The 25,867-nt window shown below is 41.3% G+C and overlaps 1 protein-coding gene across 2 annotated transcripts in view; it reads left to right on the top strand.

Annotated features, from left to right (window-relative positions):
- The window catches only part of RORA (RAR related orphan receptor A), a 712,506-nt gene that overhangs the window by 229,700 nt on the left and 456,939 nt on the right, over nucleotides 1-25,867 (top strand). The gene's annotated exons all lie outside the window — the stretch shown is intronic.

Genomic DNA, 25,867 nt, shown 5'->3' with positions numbered 1-25,867 from the left:
CCTAAACAATGCTGTGTTGAGCATCCTGTTGCCTGGAACTGATACAATAAATTGCTGAAAGTGGAATTGCTGCACGGGACTATCCATATTTAAGGCATTTGCAACATATTGCCGGATTTAACTTCAGAAAGACTCTATAATAGTAGTCTAACTCTGAACCTATGAAAGTGCCCGTTTGCATAAATGCTCCCCAGTCTTGGTTATTATCTTTCTTTTCCATCTTTGCTGATTGGATGTGTTTTTTTAATGAAAAAGAAGTGTAACATTTTAGTTTGCATTTCTTTGATTATAAGTGACGTTGCATGTTATCATTTTTTTAGACTTTTAAACTAATCTAACAGTGAAAATGTGTGCCGGTGTTTAGCTTTCCTATGTTGCTTAATGTTATTTGTGCCCGTCTCATGCCAATGCCCATCTCTCTTTTCTGTGAGAGGCATAAAATTAAAGTTCAGCTTTCCTAGGGCAGATGAGTATGCATAAGGGGTCTAACCCATAACTGACAGAGACAGTGGGATTCAGAGTACCCTCCCCGGTCTCTGTGGAGTCTTTCTCTTTGAATCGGCTGCTGCTTCCCTGACAGGTGTACTTCTTAGCCTTGGGGACCTGGATCAGACAGCTCACAGCTCTCACTCTGCCCAATGTGCCTTGGGACTCTGGACATTGCAGAAATACATATGACCTGAAGAATATAAAAGGTCACAGGCTTATTTTCAGATGTGAAAAATAAGACTCCATTTTAAGCATATAGATTTCTATAATAGGATGTGCCCTTTTGCCATGTTATTTGTATTCTGAGTATTTAGTCTTCTCCCTCTCTCTCTCTCTAAAAGGCAAATCAGTCACCAGTCATTTCCATGACGAGGAGTACTGTTGATAAAGAAAGCAAACACCTAACAAGTAATTTCAATCATGGGCGAAAATGTCCCAAACCAAGAAAATCTTCTTGTTTGCAAATTGACAGGGCAAGAAGGATTTTTCTCACTTTCCAAAGAGTTGAGGCCTCGTCTTGTCTGAGTTCCCTTTACTCTGTGATCTGAAACCTGTGACAGGAGCTCCCTATTGCTTTAGTTCCTCCACATCGAGGTCTTGTTTTCTTCCTCAAAATTGTTTGGAGGAACTGTGAGCAAAGGTTTCTCGCCTAGAATATGAGTGAAAGAGAGAGAGACAGAGACAGAAACAGAAAGTGACAGAGAGCATGTGGAAGCAGCACCTGAAGCCTGTGCCTTTCTCCTACCTGACTCCCAGCTCCTTTTCCTTCCTGCCAGGAAAAGAGGTTCGAGTGAACCACAACTGTTATCTGTACCTTTAATCAGATTTCAGCCATTGTGTTCTTCTAAAAGCAGTCTGATAGAAGCGTTATTTCTTCCTAAAAGCTGCCTCTGTCCTCATACCAGCCACCCATGCTTGGGCATATTTTGCATTTTGTAGTTGAAAAGACACAAAGTAAACATTAAAACTTGCTTGATTATGTAAATATTCTCTGGCCTCACATGTATGCACAAGACCACATGATCACTGTGACCACAGTAAACATAAGAAGGTGCCAAAGATAAATCTAGATTGTCTCTGAATTTCAGAAGTTTGCACCCTCCAGCTGGCTGGACTCCTCTCGTGGGCCTGAATTCATATATATTCACTACAGGCATAAAAGAGTTGTTAATTCTTCTTGCCAGCTGGGGACAAAAACCATTGTTTGGCCACCAGCCATTGTATGTGTGAATTTGGAATCCCCAGATTTCAATTCCCCGGATCAGTTGCTTCATTGCTTGAGGTTTTTTCCCAAGTGTAGATATTCTTTCTTATAGTGGTTTATAATCAAGAACAACCTTTTTAAAGGCTGCATACTATATAGCTTATCATACTGGAAAATAAATTAAAGATAGTTATGTCCTTGTATTTTCAAGTGACTTATGGAAAAAGAGTTTGTGGCATTGGCAAGCACAAGATATTTATATTCCCTGGTTGGGTGCATTCAATAACTCCTGTTCAAATTGGAGCATCAGCTCCAAGGATGAAAGGATCGCTTCATGGACTTCAAACCCTAAAGCGGCATCATTCATGAGGATGATTTCCTTGCAGTGATTAACTCTCTGACCAGAGGATACTTTGGATAAAGTAAGAAGTGGGCTGACTAGTTCTTAAATTACAGATAGACTGCTTTCAGAAACTCGAAGGTATTTTTTTTTAATATGATACAAGCCCTTTAATCTCTCTCTATGGCATTGTTTTAGCACTGAGCAAGGATCTTCAAAGCCCAAGATTAAATTAGGAGAAATCCTCCTGCTGCTTCTATTGAATTAATATAATGAGTTTATTGTTAAATTAAACAAAATGAAACCTGCCACGTGGAAGAAATACGACTGAGATCGCAGTGGGATGTTGTTTTTCCCTTCTTACCTTGCTTCTGTGTTGCTTAGAGGAGGCTTATTGGCGCAAATGATACAATGCTGACACTCGAGGTCTGCTTTCCTTGGGAGATGAAAGCTGAGAGTTAAGGTTGGTGCATGAAACAGAAAGGAATGTCAACCCTTCTGGGGAGCAAGATGCGGTGCCCAGCCTTCCTATGATTTACTCCTCCTTCGGGGATGCCAGTGATACTGTAACGTGGACATGGTTTCTGTTTCCCACCCATTGCTTCTATTAAAAGGCAAAAGATGAAACCCTTCCACCTACCTCAGCAGCCTAGCAGAGGAAGTGGTTCATGAAGGCAGAAGCCAGCTTATCTGTCCACCCCCCTGCCTGTCAGTCACCTCTGCCAGCTGTGTCCTCTTTGAAGTTTGCCATCTCCACTATAAGGCCCGTGCTCTTTCCTCTTGCTCATGATCTGAGTCTTCCCCTGATCTTTCCATGGGTGGGTCCTACTTGTCATTCTGCCTTTGGTTTAAATGGCACCTCTTTTGAGAGTTCTTTGTTCCTTTGCCACATTGATGTAGCCCCTCAGTCACTTGCTGTTATATTCCCTGGTTTTATTTATTTAATCTTTTATCACTACTGGTTATTTTTTCACCATTAGCTTATGTGTTTACATCTGCTTGTTCTTCCCATGAGGAAGTAAACTCCACCATGGCAGGTATCATGTTGGCTTCTCATACCATACACCACAATGTCTAGAACACAGTAAGCACTCAGTAGGTAATAGTTAAATAAAGGAATGACTCCTCAATATGCCCATGTGACCTTTTTTTTCCCACCTGCCTCCATGTAACCTTGTTTTGTTCTTATTTCTCCCCTCTCAGCTCCCCCTCCGTTGTCTGCTCTCTGGGTCCATTCGCTGCGTGTCCTTCTGTGTCTGTTGTATTCTCATCAGGCAGCTCCGGGAACCTATCCTGGGACCTTCCAGAGTGGGAGCGAGGTGATCCTCCTTTTGCTCCACCTCAGCTCCCTAGTTCGCTGCGTCTCATATTGTCTCTTCTCTGTATCTCTTTTTTTTTGTTGCATCATCTTGCTGCGTCAGCTCTCCACGTGGGTGGCATCACTCCTGGGTGGTCTGCTCTCCTGCACCTAGCTATACTCCTTGTGTGAGGGCCAGTCCTTGCACGGGGGATACCCCTGAGCAGGGTGACACTCCTTGTGCACAGCAGCACTCACATGGGCCAGCTCACTACACAAGCCAGGAGGCCCTGGATATCAAACCCTGGACCTCCTTTATGGTAGGCGGAAGCTCTATCCCTTGAACCGTATGAGCCATATCCACTTCCCCATGTGACCTTGAATAGGCTTTTTAAATTTATTTATTTTTTATTTATTTCTCTCCCCTTCCCTGCTCCCCACCCCCCCTCCCCCAAGTTGTCTGCTCTCTGTGTCCATTTGCTGTGTGTTCTTCTGTGTCCACTTGTATTCTTGTCAGCAGCACCAGGAAACTGTGTCTCATCTTGCTGCATCAGCTCTCCACGTGTACAGCGCTACTCCTGCACTTTTTTGGTGCTGCACTTTTTTGGTGCTGGGTGGCTCTCCTTACAGGGGTGCACTCCTTGCACTGGGGCTCCCCTACGCGGGGGACACCCCTGCATGGCATGGCACTCCTTGCGTGCATCAGCACTGCGTGTGGGTGAATAGGCTTCTTGACCTCTCTGAACTTCAGATTCCTCGCTTATGATATGAAGATAATAGATAGCCTTCTCCCAGTGAGAGCTATATTCAGTAAACTTCCCCAATACAATGCATGAAACTGTTAGTGTCCTTCTTTTGGCTCTAAAATTTTAGCTTCAAATGCTTTGTCTGCCCCTCAGAGCCCATACTTCACTGAGCCAGAAAGCACATTGTTATGTGGTCAATGTTTCCAAATGAGAAGCTGAACTCTAAGTTGAGTTATTAATGACTTTCTACAGCACACTCTCCCCCTCCCACAGAGATATATGTCATTTTCAAAGGCATCATTTCCTCCCACAGGCCATGGACTTGGTAAGTATTGTCTTTATCCCAGCAGTGACTGGTGTAGTGAAGGGACTGCAGCTAGGTGACAAAGCAGGCCAAAGCCAGAATGTTGGAGAACTGCAAGAAACCATTGGGTCGGACTCTATCTCTTATTTTCTTAAGGAAATTTAAGATGGAGAGTCCTCAACCACCTACTTGACTTTTTATTAACCTTCTCAGTTGAGAGAAGTTTTGTTTTTGTTTTTGTTTTTGATTTTTGTTTTTATCTTACTGATTTTTTTGTTGTGGTAATATGTATAATATAAAATTTACCACTATAACTGTTTTTATTTGTGTAGCATTAATTACTACCATCAACACCATTCCATACGTGAACTTTTTGACGACCACAATAGAAATTCTGTATCCACTAAGGAATCACTCCCCATTACCTCCAGCCCCTGGTAATCTCTCATCTACTTTCTGTCTCTGAATTTGCCCATTCTACATATTTTATATGAGTGGAGTCACATAATATTTGTCCTTTTGTGTCTGGATTATTTCACTTGGCCTAATTTTTTAAGGTTCATCCTTGTTGTAACATATATCACTACTTCATTCCTTTTTATGGATGAATAATATTTCATTGTGCATATAAACCTCATTTTGTTTATCCTTTCATCTGTTGATGGGCACTTGAGTTGTTTCTACCTTTTTTGGCTATTGTGAATAATGCTGTTGTGAACATGGATGTACAGGTATCTGTTTGAATACCTGCTTTCATTTCTTTGGAGTATATACTGAGTAGAATTTTTAGGCGAAATGATAATTCTATGTTTAACTTTTGAGGAACTGTCAAACTGTTTTCCTCAGTGACTGAATCGTGTTACATTACTACCAGTAGTTTTTCTGCATCCCTCATCAACACTTGCTATTTTCTGTTTTTGTCATAATAGTTATCTTAGTAGGTGTGAAGTGGTATCTTTTTGTGGTTTTGATTTGTATTTCCCTAATAACATAATGTTGAGCACCTTTTCATGTACTTACTGGCCATTTGTCTGTCTTCTTGAGAGAATTGTCTATTCAAGTCCTTTGCCCATGTTTTAATTGGGTTGTCTATTTTGTTGTTGAGTTGTGGTAGTTTTTTATATAACCTGGATACTTAACCCATGTCAGATATATGATTCACAAGTATTTTCTCCTGTTTGTGGGTTGTCTTTTCATTTTCTTGATTATGTCCTTCGATGAGTAAAAGTTTTTAAATTTGATCAGGTCTAACATCCATTTTTCTTCTGCTGCTTGTGTTTTTTGTGTCATATGTAAGAATCCATTGCCGAATACAAGGACCTGGAGATATTCCCTCATGTTTTGGTCTAAGAGTCATACGGTATTAGCTCTTATGTTTAAATAGTTGATCCATTTTGAGTTAACATTTATATATGGCCTGAGGTAGAGGTCCAAATTCATTCCTTTGCTGTGGTTATCTAGTTTTCCCAATACCGTTTGTTGAAGATACTATTTATTTCCCATTGAATAGTCTTGGCATCCTTAAAAAAATCAGTTGGCCATAGATGTGAAGGTTTATGTCTGGGCCCTCAGTTCTATTCCATTGGTTTATTTGTCTGTCCTTATATCAGTACCACACTATTTTGATCACTGATATCATCTTTACTTTTTAATTAAAAAGTCATACGAGCAGGGAGCAATTTCAGAAAATCATTTGCTGCAACCTTCATATCTTTCAGTACCGTACAGTTGAGAAAACTGAAGCCTACAAAGATTGACACTCTTCCAAGGTCTCCCTGCTTATTAGTGACAAACTGGGTACCACCAGGCCCCCTAATTTCCTGGATATGCTCCCTTCTTGGCTGACCTCCCTCCCAGAGTGCCCACCTGAGTTTCTTCTGCTTTCATTTAATTTCCCTAAAGTCCCTTCTAATAGTCAGTCATGAACTTGAAAACAGTGATCAAGTTGCCTTTTTCTTTTTCTGAAATCAAAACTGCCCTAATTCCTCGAATCGTTCCTCACCAGAAGTTTCTGTCTGGTTAGTGGCTTTTGCTCCTCTTGTGTAAATTCTCTCCTCTCACCTTGTGCCTGCCTAAAGGGCAGTGTCCAGCCATAGCCATGTCCTTGCTACCCCGAACATTCTTCCCGGACAAAGTACTCCTTGCCTTTGAGCCTGCAATCCTGGGCATCCCTCAAGTTCAAAGTTCTTTCACCACTGTGATTAATTATCAACTTCAATTACAAAATGGTCTCTTTATGTAGAAAACCATCCTCAGCCTCAATGCTGCTCATCTTTCAGATTAGTTGTCTGGTCAATAGGATAATCTATTCTCCAACCTTAAAAAATTGTTTGGTGCTGAAAATAGCCACTTAATCTTAGGTGAACCAAATAAACCAAACATTAAGTTGACTAAAGTATGATTTAGTATAGTGAACATTTTAAATTTTAAAGATTTCTTGCCATCATCATCAAGAAGTACCAACCATCAGATGCATTTTCAAAAAAGATCTTCTTTAGCTAATAAAAAAAACTAAATGCTAAGTATATCCTATAATTTTACATCTGTTAAGTGATTTGAACTGTAAAATAACACTAAAAAAAGTTTGCCTTTCCAGCTGTTGATCTGCTCTAACCATTTAACATTGTCGTTCAGGAAGTCTCCCTTGCAGCCTTGAAGTCGTTCTGTTATGATGCCCACCCTCCTCCCCTTTTTTAGCAGATAAATTTTTGTATGCAATTCAGCTGTTTTCATTTTAACATACAAAGTCTGTTGAGAGTTTGCCCCCCAAATCTCATGCACTTCTCTGTGACCACAAGCCAGTTCGCATGGCCTTTATTCTGAAAGGGTGTAGTCGGCTTTGAAGCTCACAGAAAAAAAAAGGAGAACCCAGCAGCAAAATCCCTTCCTTCTCTTCTTGTCCATGTGTAGAGTCAAAGGCCTGTGGATTTCACTAGCAAGCCCATGGGCCCTTTTGAATGCTGAGCCCCCAGCAAATAGAGACAATTGTAAAAGGAGCCTTGAAAAGACAGCAGAGGACACAGAAGGGGCTTTGGGCTTGAACACGTGTGGGAGGGAGGGAGGATGTGCACAGCCTGTCACATAACGAAAGGCATGTCTACAGTACAACATGCCTGCTACTTCAAGTATTTGAAGACTTCCACATGTGAAATGCGTATACAACGTATTTTATTTGGCCTTAAAGGTAAGCTAGCATCAATGAATATAAGCTCCCCAGAGATAGATTTCACATCTATGTAAGGAAGAAATCCTTTAGGAATGAAGCTCCCTGCCATGTTTTTGTTTCTTTCTTTCTTTTCTGAGACCCCTGTGTTCAAATGTGCTCTGGGGGACCTCCCACAGCGGTGTTTCGGGGACCATAAGCAATGAAATGTGTCTTTCTCACTGAATAGTGAGGATTTTTAACTTCCTAGCAACACGTCCCTCAATTTTAATTGTTTTCAATGACAGGGGTCTATATGAAATTTCATTTAAAAAGGAATTCCACTGCTTGGAAAAGCAAAACAAAACACCAAGTCCTAGAAATCACCACACTTGATTTTTTTTAATTTTTTAATTTTTTAATTTTTTTATTGATTTTGTAAAAATATTACATTAAAAAAAAATATGAGGTCCCATTAAACCTCACCACCCCCACCCCACCACTCCCCCCCCCAGCAACATTCACTCCCATCATCATGACACATCCATTGCATTTGGTAAGTACATCTCTGGGCATCTCTGCACCTCATGGTCAATGGTCCACATCATGGCCCATACTCTCCCACGTTCCATCCAGTGGGCCCTGGGAGGATTTACAATGTCCGGTGATTGCCCCTGAAGCACCATCCAGGGCAACTCCAAGTCCCAAACGCGCCTCCACATCTCATCTCTTCCTGCCATTCCCCATACCCATCAGCCACCATGTCCACTTTTCCCACTCCAATGCCACCTTTTCTCTGTGGACCTTGGATTGGTTGTGTCCGTTGCACCTCTATGTCAAGAGGAGGCTCAGATTGATTTTTGAGCTCTCTTCTAGCTCTGAGAAGCTGCGACTGTAGCAGAAGCCAGTGTGGTTTTGGTCATGGGATCCTGGGCCTACAAGACCCCCAAAACAACCACCACAGTGTAACTGTCCTCCACATTTCCCAGAGAGGTTCACTTTCCTGTTGCCAGGAGGGTGGTAGCTCTGATCCATCCATTCCTTCTCTAAGGCCCTTTGGTCGCTCCATGTCAGTTTGATTGTCTTTGTAAAATGATAGTGATCGTGTCTGCCTCCCAGAGAGCAAACATGTTGAGTATCTACAGGAGGGTGTGTGCAAGAACAGGTGTGTGGACCCTGACCATGCTCAGAGAGGCATTTAGGATTTGTCCAGGCTTTCTCAGTCAGCCCCTTAAAAAGAGTACTGTCAGAAATACACATGGTAAAGGTACCTTTGGCTGAAAGGAATGATGAGCTTTCCTCTAAGACTTTGCAGCTGTACTTGGCCCTCATCCATTTGGGTTCTGGAGCAGGCACGGTTCTGCTCTGGGCTGCAAGTCACCATCCTCGGTGTGGCTGATGGGGATTCTGACATCCTATTAGTGTCTGTTCTTTGTGGCTCACTCTCTCCACAAACAATGTGTTAGAGACAAAATAAGAGTATTTTTTAAAATTAAGCATAATAAATGGTTTCCATTAGATCATGGCTCTTATACTTTGACACTAGAAATATTTAAAGCTACAGAGAGAAAGATAACTTGCCCAGTCATTGAAGTAAAATTAAAGGAACATTGGGTCCAAATAGGAGAAAATGTGGGTTCGTGGTCATAAAAATGCCTTCACTATCTTCTGTAATGGTACACATGAATTAAAGGTTTTAAAATCATAACTGTTATACAGAAGTTATCTATGAGTACTTTCCAAGAAGATAAACATGAGTACTTGAGTGTAAGACTAGGCTATCTTTTAAGTTTTTAAACACACTTTATTTGAGAAATAATCATTCTCAGGGAATAAACATTTTTCTGAAGATTTTTAAAAATTACTTAGTATTTGTTGAAAGTTGGTGATAGATATAAATATCTTATTTGCTGCAGCATATTAGTGGAGGATGTCATTTGGATGGAAAACTGACTTGAGAGCCAGAATGCCCTTGCTGGGCAGACAATAGCTGTATGTCTTCAGGCAAATTGCTCCCCTTCTCTGAGCCTCTGTATTTATATCGATTTAATTAAGGGTTTAGACCAAATAATCTGATGCCTTTTCACCTCTGAAATTCTATCTGTGAATCAGTGTAGTTCAAACAGAATAATTATGTTGACCTCCCCTCCAAACTCCCAGCCACTTCTCCAATCCCAAGGTTTCTGAGACCAACTAATTCAAGCACCAAATATATTTTACTTTCAAATTACAAGAATAACAATCACCAGTCAACTCATGTGTAACATATCTATGACAATATCATCTCTTCCTCCAAAAGAAAATTCTTTCTGAGCCAGTCTGGTTTACTAGAGGCTCCTAAAACATCTTTGAAGATGGTATGGAGGTTCCTTGGGGTTCTTTGGAAATGTTCTGTTATGTAAAGGGTAACTGATGAAGTGAAAGGATGCATGTATCTCCTGTGCGTTTTTACAGGAGCTGCTGCCTCAGTGTATCGGTGTGGTTGTCCGGGAATGTTACAGAATATAAGCACGTTTGTTTTTATAGCTTTTTTTCAGGTATAATTAACATACAGTGAAATGCACAGATCTTGACAACTGTATATACACTCATGTAACCACCACTTAAAACAAGATTTCCATCCCCTAGAAACTTACTTTCATATCTTAGTTTTGTCCTTTTTATTTTATTTTCAAGCAATCCATAAATAAGAATCACCAGAAAAGCAGACAATTTGACAAGTAAGGACTTGGCATTGCGTCTTAAAAGAAGACTCTCTACCTTGAATTTGATCCAAAGGGTGCATTCCTTTTCTCAACTGGGTGACCAGATGTGCTCTCCTTTTGTCATGGTCACCCTCAGTGTGAGGACGTGCAATGCCTAAATCCTTGCATGGAGTAAACTACGTGGCTTTAGTGGACATTGATGAAGAAGTCGTCGGTGCCTTGTGGGGAAACCGGGGTTTTCTGCCAGGGTGTCGGCACACTCCGGTTCGATGTGTCACTTGAAAAGGAAAACTCCTCCTGCATTTCCTAGGGGGCTTTGAGTCGGACCTGAGATGGGCACCTTCCTGCAGATGTGGGCACTGACTCTTAGCCCCAGAGCCCCGGTGCTGCCGTCTTTCCACTCAGCAGGCAGGAGGAAGCGCCACCTGTTTGAAGGACAGAGCTCTTCTCGGCTAGAAGGATGTCGGGGAAGGGAGGAGGAGCACGAGGGGGAAGGTCCCTTTTTCAAGGTTACCTTTATCAGAGCACAGCAAGAAGGTAGAAGGGAGCGCTGGGGAGATTCTGGAGGCCACTAGGCCACGACGCTGGCCGTGAATCTCTCACAGATGACTCCGAAAGATCTGCTGCCACACCTGAGGCAGGCCCTCATTTATCTGCGCCTCTGTGCCCGGACTGCTAACAACCAGCTCAAATTGGCTGATTTTTCCACATTTGTCAGGGAGCCAGCTGCACTGGCTCAGCTGAGCATCTGCAGAAAGGAAAGCAGAGAACCAGAAAAAAAGCTTTCAAGTCATTATTCTTATTCATTTCCCTATTCTCTACTCCACCCCCTCCCAGTCTCCACGCCATTCCTCTTTCTTCTTCTTCTTCTTTTTTAAAAAATCTTTTTATAACCATCTTTTCCTTTATGTGGCAAGAGCCCTTGGCATCTGTCCAGTGACCTGTCTGTAGAGAGATACTCCTCCCTTATAATTAGGCCTTTGTTAAACCACTTCCTGGTTTTCTTCTCTTTCTTTCCTTTTTTTAAAGCTTCTGGCCCTTGACACCCCAATGCCCCCAATGGAATAACCGCTCTTGTGAAAACGATGGGTCTTCAAAAGGGCGATCAAGTTGGCTTTCTAAAATGGATCTTCTTAGGCGGCATGTGAGCTCATTCAAGCCTGTGGTCACAATAGACTAGAGCCTGGAAGGGCCCGAAATAAGATGTGTGATGTCTTCATTCTGGGCGCAGCCTCACCCACAGTGCTGTCCCCAGGATCCTGTCCCCCATTCTTCAGCCATTTCATTTCTGGATCACAGTTCTATATTCCACTGTTCCTGGGCTCTAACCATGTAGGCTTCTGGGCAGGAGGATGGTAGTTCTTGTCAAATCTGCTGAAGGGACAGAAAGAGCTACAACCCGAGAGAGAGGGAAGGGGCAGAGAGAGAACCAAGGTGGGGTGAGGAGAGTTCCAGAGACAGGAAGAGAGATGTGGGGATTAGTGAACATTTATGGATGATAATGGGAATTTCCTCTGATTGTAGGGTTGCTGGACAAAAATAGAGCCTGACCAATTAAGTTTGAATTTTAGATGAAACAGTACACACACATGCACATATTTATAGTGTAAGCACGGCCCATTTGATGTCCTGTATTTTTATTTGTTAAATATGGCAACTAAATCGGAAAGTAAAATTAGGTTAGGGAGCAACCTGGCCAACACCAACTTACACAAGCAATCAAGGTTAACATCACCAGTAATAAGCTATGTTACTGTCATGAACTCCTTGATATGAAGTGATGAGAAGGGCATTTCACCTTTTGATGTACTTTTCCTCAAAATCTATAACCACAGTCTAATCATGGGAAAATATCAGACAAAGCCAAATCGAGGGACATTCTGCAAAATTGACCAGCACTCTTCAAAAGTGTTGAAATCATGAGAAACAAAGAAAGGCTGAGAAACAGTCACAGATTGGAAGAAAATAAAGAGACATGACTACTGAATGCACTGCGGAAAACCTGTATAAAGTCTGTACTAATGTACTAATGTTAATATCTTAGTTTCAATCCATGTACCATGATTATGTGGGAGTAACATTTGAGGGAGCAAGGTGAGGTATATATGGGAACTCTGTACAATATCTGTAACTCTTCTGTAATTCTAAAGTTATTTCAAAATAAAAAGTTTTTTTAATTAGGTAGGGTACATCTTAGTAGTTTGAGTACCATCTTTCTTTGTCTTCTTATGGAAATAAAGACATATTTTACTTAAATGCTGAGCTGTCTGAGAACATTTAGATGAATTACAAGCACATGGCACATGTCTCTTCCAACACTGCAAGAGCCAGAAATGTTGCAGTGGCTTTAAATCTGTTGTAGACATTGTAGTCCTTTCTGTGAGCATATAATGTGGTTTGCCTGGACATTCATAGGAATCCATATTTACTGTTACGCCTTTTCACCCCAGAGCTGTGAAGATGAGAAGGGAGAGGTCAGTAGTGGGGTGGAGGTGTGAGAAGTTGCAAAAGGATGACTAATCAAGGTGCCTTAATTGTTCCAAGAAAATTGTGTTGCTTTCCCCGGTTTATAGTTTTGTTTGCAGAGACTAATCTATGTGAGCCCACGAGCTTGGGGATGCTACGGTAGCTTTTCAGCCAGAAAGGTTTTTCCACAGCACCAGCTTGCAGATGGCTGACCAATTTGTTCTGGAATTAGTGGTTTCAGATTAAAAACAAAAAACAAAAAAAAACCTTCTGGTGGAGCCTCTATTTGCAGACTTTTGGAATCAGGCTGTTTATTCTTTTCCCCTTTCAGCCATTTGTGTTTCCTTACATGGGAATGTGTATTGAATTATAAGTCCCCAAAACATAGGGATTGTGGTGTCCTCTTGCTGGAGGCTGCGATACTGAGAGCCCCTCGTTAGCTTCTCTGTAAAAGCTTAGGTCAGCTTCATCTTCAGCCCAATTCTTAACCAGGAATGAATGTGGCCAAAATTCTAGATATTAGTCGGAACTCTCTTTTAGACCAGTTGTTTCATTTTTGCTCTCCTCCCCATCATTCCAAACCCACAGGCCTTCTCTGTGCCAGCAGGAATCCATTTCTCTTCCTTGTTTGAAACTCTTGTGTTTGTTTATAAAATAATGTTTAAAAGCATACATTACAGTAGTTATGAAAATTTTATTCTGCCCATTTTCACTTAATACTGTTTCACATCTACTTCTCCTTAGGTCCAGAGCCTTTATTTTATTTATTTGCTCATTTTCTTTTTTGTTAAACTTTAGGTCAACAGCTCAGGCTTTTAGTATAGACATGGGGGTGTGGACCTATACTGGTTTATGAGAAGATAGCCATGTAATTATGTACATATATTACACACTTTAAAAATTATCTGTTACCTCATTCACAGAGCCCCAGTCCTTCCAGAATTCTCTGTCTTACCAGTTTTAAATTCCTGATGAATGTTCAGGATAAGTGTGTTGGCTGTTTGACCATTTTATCCCAGATTAATTGGATTTGAAGCCATGGCACCATTTTTTAAGATAGTTTTCAAGAGTCCAGATTATAGTTTATTTTTAATTTTGTTCCCACAACTTGCCGCTAAAAGTACAGGAATAGAAATTTACTCATTTTCTAGTTCTTAATGACTGAGTTACTGCCCAATCATAATGTGAGACAAGTGTAATTATATCTTAAAACAATGGCTAAAATAAAAAGAAAATCACATATAAGCCTTCCTAATTCCACAGTATCCTAACACTTTCAAACCATTAGTTGTCAATTAAAATTTCATTTATTATCTCATTAAGACCTCTGAGTGCACAAACTCTACATTAGGGCATAATTGGAGCTTTTTAAAATAAAAGTCATATTTGATCTAACAAGATAGAATCTGTTGCTATTGATTTGCCTGGGAAACAAAAAGCTCAGATCTCAGCGTGAGCCAGAGGAAACAGAGGAAACAACTGGTTTCATGAGTTCAAATTAGTGCTACTAATCATATGACCTCAGGGTATTTGATTTGAGGTTAAAAGTTAGAAATCTTGTACAAAATAATTATTCAGTGACTTTTTAGCCAAAGAAACTCTAGATGTAGTGAATGGACTGTGGGATTTGGAGCCAGGTGGACCTGGGTTCCATTCCTGCTTGGCCACTAATGAGCTAAAAGACCCTGGGTTGTGTACCTACCCTCTCTCAGCCTCGGTTTCCCCATCTTAAAGCAGGATTGAGACTACCTTTCCCTGGAAGTTACCAGCATTAAACCAGGGTGGTGTGCAAATAGTAGGCACTCAAAAAACACACATCCATTTCTTTATTCTATGCTTCTCAACCTGACCCATCCTTTTCTGGCTAGTTCCTTCTTCCCTGGGGTATAAAAGAAAAGAAAGTAAGATCATAATATTTTCAACTGAAAATGAGTGGAAGTGATGAAGGAAGGGTGCAAATTACCACTTTCTGTGCACCTGGAGTAGATAAATCTAGGTCAGTCCTTTAAGATGTCAGTGTCTATTACACCACGTTGTGTACCTTGTTTGGAGTGTTTCGGGTGGGCTTTAAACATCATAGTATCTTTGGAGGGTGGAAATGGGCAGAAACAGCAGCCATGTCCGGAGGACTTCATCTAGGGCAGACATTTGCCAAGGAAGCTGTGAGTCATAATGCTAATAGTTCAGCAACAGAGGATTTGCCATGGTTGATAGGCTGTTTGTCAGCGAAGCAAGTGTTCTCCCGTTGGCTATGACTTTTATATATTTTTTCCAACAGAGGCACAACAACAAAACAACAAAAGTCCCCAAACAGTTCACTCACTAGTTGAAAAATAGGCATTTCCTGAGCTCAATGAAGGTAATTGCCTTCTGACCTACGAGGTTATCAGTTCATTTCCAGAAGCATCAAATATGACTCCCCAGCTATTTTAGCATGCTATGACTGATTGTATGTTTGCACCTATTTTCCACCCCAAGGGGAATTAATATTTCCACTTGTTTTTAGAAATAGGTAATCTGTCACCTGCCCCCACTATCTTCCCTCTCTCAACCCGCCTTCCAAACCTTCAGACCTGCTTGAGGGTTCTGCCTGCCATCTTGTTCTTATTTTTACCACTTAATTGTCCAGTAAAATAAAATATGGTTTGCTAATTGCCAGAGTCCTTGGGATTGTATTTCATCATGCTAGCACTCAACATCATTGCAGAAATGAAAGCATAGCCAGTGTAGGAAAGTATGTCATAACACCAGGACAACAACAGCAGATGACCAGTGTGACAGTTTGAGATTGTTTTTTGTGAACCCCAAAAAGTGAAAGATTATATTTGTAAACTAATCTGTTCCTCGGGGGTGATAACCCTTTGATTGCATTTGTAAACTAATCTGTTCCTCGGGGTGATGCCCTTTGATTGCATTAGATTTGGCTGAGATGTCCTTGATTAAATTACCTGTTAAATCCACACTATACTGTGTATTATTTAATAAATATATCACATCCACACCAACACATCCCCACAAGAATAATGTTTTTTTGAATTTCAATTCAAGCTCATAGACCCCTTGTTAAGAACTGCTGGGCCCCAGGGAGGGATGAGCTATTTGCCTGATAGCTTACAGCTGACCTTGGGAAGAGATTCGAGACTGTTATAGGAAGCCCTGAGAGACAAGCCCTAAGCCAGCCAGAGCTGAGGATTGGGAAGGATGTGGGCCCACAAAGCCTCAAGAGGAAGGGGAGGCAGAGTGGAAGGTTGAAACCCAACAGAGATAGCCCGCGATCTTGCTTCAATATGTGGCAGTTGACTTTTGTGAGGAAGTACCTCATATGGTACATTGAGTTGGACTTTCCACGGTCTTTGGACTGTAAGCTTTTACCCTAAATAAATACCCTTAATAAAAGCCAACAGGTTTCTGGTACTTTGCATCAGCACCCCTTTGGCAGACTAATACAACAGGTATAGGTATGATGAAGAGAATGATGCAGGTTGACCCAGGGGATGTGTGGAATTCAGCGGATCAGTCAGTAAAAGTATTTGTATTGGAGCACCTACTGTGTGTAGAACACTGTGCTGTGGTAAAAAAAGGATTTGGGTTCAAGTCTAGCCATGCCATTTACTGTGTGGCCTTGGAAAAGTAACCAATGACTGAGTCTCAGTTTCCTCATCTGTAAACAGGAATAAAAAATTTACCCTACTTGTTGCTCTTTGGAGAACTGAATGAAAACAGCTTTGTTATGACAGTTTTAATTTAAATCTTAACACAAACTTTGGATTTTAAAGAACTCCTTGATTTAAATTGAACTTCATCAGGGTGAGCGCCTTGCCTAACTTCAGCAAAAGATTAATTTTTCATATATAGGAAAATGTGCTTTTGCTCATTTCCAGGTAGAATGATGGCTTTTGAAAATGGAGATACTAACGTTAAGAAGGATTCTCAATTTGGATCAAATATTTTGATTATGCTCAGTGCCAAAACATTTTCTTTCTTTTTTTTTTTTTTTTAAAGATTTATTTATTTTTATTTATTTAATTCCCCTCCCCTCCCCCGGTTGTCTGTTTTCTGTGTCTTTTTGCTGCGTCTTGTTTCTTTGTCCGCTTCTGTTGTCGTCAGCGGCACGGGAAGTGTGGGCGGCGCCATTCCTCAGCAGGCTGCTCCCTCCTTCGCGCTGGGCGGCTCTCCTTACGGGGTGCACTCCTTGCGCGTGGGGCTCCCCTACGCAGGGGACACCCCTGTGTAGCAGGGCACTCCTTGCGCGCATCAGCACTGCGCATGGGCCAGCTCCACACGGGTCAAGGGGGCCCGGGGCTTGAACCGCGGACCTCCCATGTGGTAGACGGACGCCCTAACCACTGGGCCAAAGTCGGTTTCCCCAAAACATTTTCAACTTAGTTTTTCTCTCTTAAGTGGGAGCAAACTCTTCTACCTAATTTTGAAAATGAGAAAATACTTAGCATTTTCTCCCTCACTAAAAGATACTACCAATCACTTACAGTATTTAACATCTAAATCCCTTCTTTAAAATCCTTAAAAGCCAAGGATGAAATAAAAAGATTTTAATTCATTCCCTAATCTCATCCATCATAATGGAACGAGATGCCTCTATTCAGACAGGAGACATGCAAAACCTTAGAGGAAAACACACATCTTTCATTTCCCAACTCTAAAAAACTTGATCCTGGGATTTTTCTCCATTTTTCACCTATAATTTGTAACAATGGCAAGTCTCACTTTGCCATGAATCCTGTTCAAATCTGTGAATTCTCTTTTCTTCTGTATTCAAACAGTAAATGTTGCCTGACCCTTTCCTTTCCCAAACCAAACATCATATAGTTTCTAAACCAGCACTTCTCAAACTATCTGTAGTGAAGAACTAGTTCCTTCCCCTATACACAACTTAGTAAAGACTGATACTTTTGTAAAAAAAACAAACAAAAAAACCACACAAAAACAAATAAACAATTCAAATGAATTGCCAGAAAAATGAAATGAGGGAAAAAAGGACATACAGATTATAAGCCCAGATTTATTATAATTAAATTCAAAAGACAAACTTTTCATTTGGAGAGGTTGTTGTCCCATTTTTAAAGTGCTGTGAATTTTTAAACACCACTCTCAATTTCTGTATTTATCTTGTCTCAAACCAGTAGCAACAAGCTTGCATATCAGCTCTGGGCCACAGATCTTATTTTGAGTAGCACTGGTTATTACATGCACTGCTTCATTATTTTTGCATGTATTATCTCCTATATTATGTAAATCACTTGTGGGCCAAAAGTAGATCATACATATTTCTGTATCCACATCCCCCAATTCCCTCTAGTAAGACTGGTTAAGTAGAAACTGGCAGTAGTAATTACAATAATGATGATGGTGATAATAATACTAATTTTTAAAAAAATAATTTAAAAATAATTAGTACTATCAGTAATATCAATGAATTACTATTATTACTCTTACTGTTCTTTTTAAAAATGACAAAAATATATCCAAAACTCACTCTTTTTCAGCCTTTTTTAGTAAGATTACTCTTAAAATACTGAATTTTTAAAATCTAGGTTTTTAAGAGGAAGTATAATTCTCTGAATATAAGCATCTTATTAATTATCATTAGTCAACAAGGGTGCTATATTTTCTTATAAAGCAAATCAAAAAAGAATTACATATAGGAAGCTCCATAATTAAGCATGTTTTCCACAGCTTGGTTTTTGTCTTGCTAACATATGCTAAAAAAAAATTTTTAGTACTCTTCCCAGTATACTCCAAGACCCAGATGTACTTAGGAGAAAAAAAACACTACAGAATTACAATTTTGCTACATAATATACAAGTTAACAAATATGAATTCTCCTCCTTTCCCAGGAACTCCCAAGCTCCACTCTCCTTCAGGCTCATTGTAACAGGAAGTAAAGGCCAAACAGAATGATAAACTGCTTGGCTGAGTGTGGAGGGTGTGCTCCAACATGCACACAGAGTTCCTTGGTAAAGACTGAAATTTACTCATTCCAGGCATTTAAGGAAACCTCTGTCAAAACATTAGCAGACTACCAAGCTAATGAAGCTAATGGAACAGACACTTCAGTGGCCACACATGACAAAGAATACATACTTTACAGAATTGTTTGAGAAAAATGAAACAAACAAACAGCTGCAATAGCAACAACCACAAACCTTGAGGAGGTAGAAGAATCAGATTTCCAGAGTTATCACATTATAATATTCAAAATGATCAGTTTTTCGCACACAAAAATGAGGTATGCAAAGAAAGAAGAAACTATGGTCATGCACAAGAAAAAACTTAATCAGTAGTAATTGTACCTGAGGAAGCCCAGATATTGGATGTCAGATAAACTGCCAATCGAGAATTCTATACCCAGCAAAACTAGCCCTCAAACATTTAAGGAGAAAATAAAATATTCCCAGATAAGCCAAAACTTAGTTTGTCAGTACCAGACCTACCCTACAAGAAGTGATGAAGGAAATCATTTAGGCTGAAAAGAAAGGATCCTAGACATCAACACTAGTCAATACAAAGAAATAAAGAGCACTGGTAAAGTTAACTACCTAGGTAAATATGAAAGATGTTATTACTATACGTTTTATTTGTAACTCCTCTTTTTTCCTATCTGACTTAAAGATAGCAGCCTAAAGTACTAATTATAAATCTATGTTGCCAGGCACATACTGTATAAAGACGTACTTAATAACTAATGGGATTTATCCCAGTAATGCAAGGTTGAGTCTCCATATGGCAATAAATCAATGTAATATACCATATTAATAGAGTAAAGGGGAAAAACACATACTTCATGATGAAAGCCTGAATCTTTCCCTTAAGATCAGGAACAAGGTAAGGTGGCTGCTCTTACCACTTCTATTAAGCATTGTACTGGAAGTTCTAAGCAAGATAATTTGGCAAGAAAAAAAAAAAGAATCCTGATTAGAAAGGAAGAAGCATAACTATCTCTATTTGCAAATGGCATGATCTTAATATATTGAAAATCATAAAGAATCCACAAAAAATTTTACAGCTGATAAATGAGTTCATCAAAGTGGCACAATATAAGGTAAATCTATAAAAATCAGATGAATAAATGATCCAAAAATGAATTAAGAAAGAAATCCTTTTGCAATAGGCATAAAAAAGAATAAAATACTTGGGAATAAATAACAAAGAAGTGCTTGACCTGTATACTGAAAACCACAAAAGCTTTTTTTTAAGTATCATTGGGATTTTTTTTAAAGATTTATTTTTTTTTCCACTCCACCCCCCCCCCCTCCCCCCGAGATGGCCCCCTTGCCTGTCTGCTCATTGTCTGCTCCATGTTTCTGCTCATCTTCCCTAGGAGGCATTGGGAACTGAACCTGGGATCTCCCACGTGGGAAGTGAGTGCCCAATCACTGAGCCACATCTGTTCCCCACTGTTAGTGGCTTCTGCTCTTTGCGGTGTCTGCTATTTGTGGCATCTGCTGTTTGCAGTATCTGCTGGTTGTGGCATCACTGGTTATGGTGGTTGTAGCATCTGCTGGCTGCAGTATCTGCTCATGTTCTTTAGGAGGCAACAGGAACCAAACCTGGGACCTCCTATGTGGGAGGTGGGCACCCAACTACTTGAGCCACATTTGCTCTCCCTGCAAAACATTTTTGAAAGAAACCAAAGGAGACCTAAATAAATGGAAGATGACTCGTGTTGGTGGATTGGGAATTATCAATATTTCTACAATGACAGTATTTTCCAAACTGATCTACAGATTCAAAGCAATCCCTATCAAAATTCCAACAGCCTGTTTTTAAGAAATTGCCAAGCTGGCCCTAAAATTCATATGGAAATCCCAGGAACACTGAATAGCCGAAACAGTCTTGCAAATGAATAACAAATTTAAAAGATTCACATTTCCCAATTTGAAAATTTACTACAAGGCTAAAGTAATCAAGACAGTGTGGTATTGGCAAAGGATAGATATATAGATTAATGGAATAGAATAGTCTAGAAATAAATGCATAAATCTCTTGTCAATTGATTTTCACCAAGTGTGCCAACACTAGTCAATAGGGGAAAGAATAGTCTCTTCAACAACTGGGGTAACTGAATATCCATTTGCAAAAGAATAAATTTGGACCCCTACTTCACACTATATACAAAAATTAACTCAAAATGGGTCAAAGACCTAAATATAAGAGCTAAAACTATAAAATATTAGAGGAAAACATAAGGGCAAATCTTAAATATCTTGGATTTAGCAACGAATACTTAGATATAACTCCAAAAACATGAGCAATTAAAAAAATAGATAAATTAGATTTCATCAAAATTTAAAAAACAAAACTTTCCTGCACAAAAAGGATATTATCAAAAAGAGAAGAATCTATGGAATGGGAGAAAATATTTGTAGCTTATTCATCTTATGAGAATCTAGTATATAGAATATGTAAAGAACTCTTACAATTCATCTACAAAAAGACAGCCCAATTTAAAGGTTGGCAAAGAGACATTTCTCCAAAGAAGATATATATAATATGCTCAACATCATTAATCATTTGGGAAATGCAAATCACACCCATTAGGATGGCTATAATTTTAAAAGACAGAAAATAGCAAGTGTTGGTGAGGCTGTGTGCAACTTGGAACTCTTATTCATTGTCTGTGGGAATGTAAACTGGTGCTGCTACTGTGGAAGGCAGTTTGGTATTTCCTCCAAAAGTAAAATATAGTTTACTATGCAAACTAGCAATTCTACTCTTAGGTATATACCAAGAAAAATTGAAAATATATGTTCACTCAAAATCTTGGACATAAATGTTCATGGCAACATTATTCAAAGTAGTGCAACAGTGAAAACAACCCAAATGTCCCTTAACTATTGAATGGATAAACCAAGTGTGGTATATCTACAAATGGAACATTATTCAATTATAGAAAGGAATGAAGTACTGATACATTCTGCAGCATGGATGAACCTTGACAATATACTGCTATGTGAAATAATCTAGACACAAAAGGCCACATATTATATGATTCCATTTATATGAAATATCTAGAAGAGGCAAATAGAGACAGGAAGTAGATTACTGGTTGCCAGGGGGTAGAGGAATAGGGTAATTGGGACTGACTGCTAACAGTTACTGATATTTTCTTTGAGTTGATGGTAATATTCTAGAATTAGTGATGATGTTTGCACAAAATTGTGAATATACCAAAAACTACTGAATTGAATAATTTAGTTAAAATGTTGAGTTTTCTCTCAAGTAAAATAAAAGAGGGAAACCTTTTATTATAGGAAAATATTTTAAAATGAGTGTGAATAAACGTTAGTTTTAACTTAACATTTTATTGTTAAATAAAGGGTACTTTATTAAGCTGACAACTGACAACTGTTTAAAAAAAAAAAAGCTCCACAATACCAGTCTTGATTGTAAAATTTTATAACACTAAATTGCATTATCCCCCCCCTTCACATCTCAAACTAAATATGTAACTTATATGTGCGAAAATTTCTGGTCATCTTGAAATTGGAAATGTAATCTTACAGTGAGAAATGGTGGTTCTATAAGGCTTTTTCCCCTACAACCTATTTTGACAACAACTTGATAAGTAACCACATAATTTATTGTCCAAATGGGACACTTTTGAGTGGTTCACTACCAGATGGGATGCTGGCACAACAGGTGTAAGCCAGCCGGTCCTGGGATCCAGGGCATATGGCCATCTAAGCAGAGGTGACAATTCATTTCCAGGCACGGACTCATGGCTGGATACTCAATAAAAAATACTTGGGGTGGGAGGGAGGACTGCTTTAAAAGGATAATCGCTGTGTTGCTGCTGCCACTGTAGGTGGGGGTGGTGAGCTTTGCCGCGTCTTCCCTCAAAGCAGGAGGGACCGGGTCCGTGGAACTGCGTAATCCCTGCTCGCTGCGGCCAGCGTTTCCGTGGGGGCGGGAAGCGGGGAGGGTCTTCCACGGGCTTGCCTGTGCCTCTCCAGGGACTCCTCCTAAGAGTATTACCGGCTTTCCTGTGCTGCTTCTGAAGAAGGGCTTTGGGATCAGCCCAGGCTGCTTTGGCCACCTCTGTCTCTCTCCATTATCACTTGGTTCATGGGAGAGAGAAAATCCACATGGTCAGATCTGAGCGGCAGATGTGAACTGTGGCTGCTGACGCTGCGGGTGCTGGCTTTCCGTCACAAGCAGAAGGGGTGTTTATTAAAGAATGCCTCGCCACTGTTCTTTCTCTTGAGCTCCTCTACCTCGAGACAATTTCCGGATTACTTAACCCAACTCCCTCATTTTATGAAGGAAGAAACTGAGGCTCAGAAAGGGTCATGGCTCTTCATTTTATGCCCTCTCTACTAAGTAGGAATTGTTACCTCTTCTTCGTGGACTAGCTATAAAGCTTCCATTTTCTTGGGAGGTCGGGGAGAGGAAACTTTCCAAGGAAAGAAATCTGCAGAAATGTGGGGTGAAAATCCTTTGGTCTAAAGGCGTCCTTCCCACAGGAGCATCTGCTGAGCTGAGGCGCACTTAGTCCAGGGTTCTAAGGCCCCCCACCCAGCCACCCGCCACCCAGCTCCCTGCCTGGTGGCCATCGCTCTCTGCCTCCCTGAGCTGGGCTGGGGGTTAATTGCTCATCAATTCAGACAGTACTTTAAAGAAGAAATGGTTACCTGAGTCCTTCTAGCTATCATCACCCAGACCAGCCTCTGCCGGTGGGTGGAAGAGGAGGTGAAAACTGTGAGATCCTAGACCCTTGGAGAAGACCCCTGCCCCAGAAAGCCCCACAGATTGTGTTAACTAAGTCGAGACAGGGGTGGTGCTGAGTGTGTGTGTGTGTGTGATAGGTTGGTGGTGAGGGGGGCTCTGGAAAAAAAGGGACACATAGCAGGCATGTAAGAATCAGGGAGAGAGGCCAAACTATTTTAGGGGCGTACTGTTTTCTGCACCCAGATGTGTGCCAGGCACTAGAACTGTATCACATATTTTACATCCACGCTTAATTCTTGGCTCCTCAGAAACATGTGTTTTATTCCCATTTCCTAGGTGAAAATTGAGAATGCACCTGGATGGGGGCTCTCCTCAAAAATAGTCCCGATCCCACCACAATCAAGGCAAATATGTCCTAAATATGATCCCACGTGTTTATTTCCAAATATTCCATAGCGAGTTTCAGGGTCAGCTTTTCTGACTGTCTTTTCCGTCGAGCAACTGGAGGTGGACTCCTGGGAGCTCGACAGATCCAGGAAGATGCCGTGACAGTGCTGGGACGCGGAGGTGTGGGAAGGAGCCTGGCAGGCCAGGCAACTTCAAGAACAGGAAGCAGCGCTGGGTGGCTGCTTTCCCTCCTCAGCCCTTAATTTAAAAATCTTTGCACACTGCGCTGTAGCTGGTGGTCAATGAGGATTATTTCGGCACCTGCTGCTCCCTGCCCCGATTGCTGCAGCACCTCCCAGGTTGCTCTCACCCCACCTGGCCAGTCCACCCGCTGCCCCTGAGCCTCTCCATGCCACTCCCCGTGTTGAAATCCCCAGTGCTCGCTCACCGCTTTCTCACCTTTGGGAAAGATTCCTAACTCTCCCAGCATGGCCTCTCCTCCCATCCTGCCTGTCCCTCTCCTGGCCACACCGGCGCACAGGTTCAGCCGGACAGAACTGCTCGCCCTTCGCGATGTGCCAGGCTTTCCCACCTTCTCTTCGTCATGCCTGGGATGGTCACCTCCCTCTCCTCAAATCAGTGTGAAGAGACCCCTCGCTCCAGAAAATATGCCGAGGCCTCCAGGCGGAAGCTGTCCTGTGACGACATCGTGGTCCTGGCATTTAAATCGCACATGCCACCCCCCATCTGTGGGCTTCTTGGGGGCCTGGTCTGCAGCTTCTGTGTACCCACCACCTCCCACGCTGCCTGGCAGAGGGGGGAGGCTCGCTCCACGTGGAATGAATGAAGCCCTTAGAATACTGAAGCCCCTGATTGTATTTCTCACACATTTTGGCTCTCAAGGGTCCTGATAACTCAGGAGCCACAAAGGTCAAGCTCATTGTGAATAAATTCCATTTTCACCCAAGGGTGTAATAACACCTTCCTTAGCAGGGCATAGCACTTCACCAGAATTACCTGGCTGACTGTAGAGTGGGGAGGCGGGGAGGCAGGGATTTTTTACCCCCAATTTTTAGACATGGAACCCAAGAGGTGAAAACAGCTTGATAAAATGATTTGACTAGAGGTGCTGGTGAAGAGGCTGCTTTTGGGTTCAAGGACTGGTGCAGTCTCTGCACTCCCTGCCACACCTCCCTTATTAACAGCAGGATGTGAAATAACTCAGACTCATTAGGGGATTCAGGGGTGACTAATGGACTTAAGCTGGAGGAGAATTCGATGCTGCTTTACCTGGTGAGCTCCATAGGAGCAGAGATGGAGGGGAGGCATCGATCCTCCTAAATTGTCCTCAGACTTTCTCTGAATCAGTCTTCTTTATCTGGGTGCCTTACCCCTAGGACTCTAGGAGCAGCACATTAACTAAATGAAGTCAATTAAAATAGGTTCGAAAAGCAATATCCTGAAACTCAGGTATGGATTGGGGACAAATGGGTTGGCCCAAGTGAAAGGGTGACAATGTGCTAAAAATAAGTACCCATGTAAAATGATTGTCCTTTGACTAAGAGCTGATAGGGATTCAGTGTGTGGGGCTCTGCAGCCCCAGGAAAGGGTCTAATTGGCCAGTGCAGTGGCTGCGTCTCACGTCTCCCACACACGATTACAAAAGGGAGTGATTGCAGGAACCCTGACCCAGCTGCCGGCAGCTCCCAGACCCTCAGTGCCAAGGTGACTTTGCTCCTTGAGATCTGGCCCTGGCAGTGTCACCTTCTCCCCGGGCCTGGCTCTGAGGGTCTCTAGGGCAACCTCTGTTGTAAGCAGAATGATGTTCACAGCTGGGATGTGCCAGTCTGTCAGAGGTCGCTGCTGTTACAAGCTTCAGAGTGAACATTTTTAGTAGAAGGTAAGACAGGAGAACTACTGCAGGCTACGCTTTGAGGCTGCAGACTTGAAAAAAAGGAACATTTTCGGAGCAGTGGTCTAAGGCTGCTTGTCCCTCACAGGCCCTGTTAATCAAACAGAGCCTACGTAAAATTGGGCAGGTGGTGGAAAAAAGCGGTGGCCACCGAATCAGGAGACAGGCACTTTAATCCTGCTCTT

The sequence above is a fragment of the Dasypus novemcinctus genome, chromosome 3, assembly GCF_030445035.2.
Source record: "Dasypus novemcinctus isolate mDasNov1 chromosome 3, mDasNov1.1.hap2, whole genome shotgun sequence".
NCBI lineage: Eukaryota > Metazoa > Chordata > Mammalia > Cingulata > Dasypodidae > Dasypus > Dasypus novemcinctus.
This window is presented reverse-complemented; position numbering and strand designations above follow the sequence as displayed.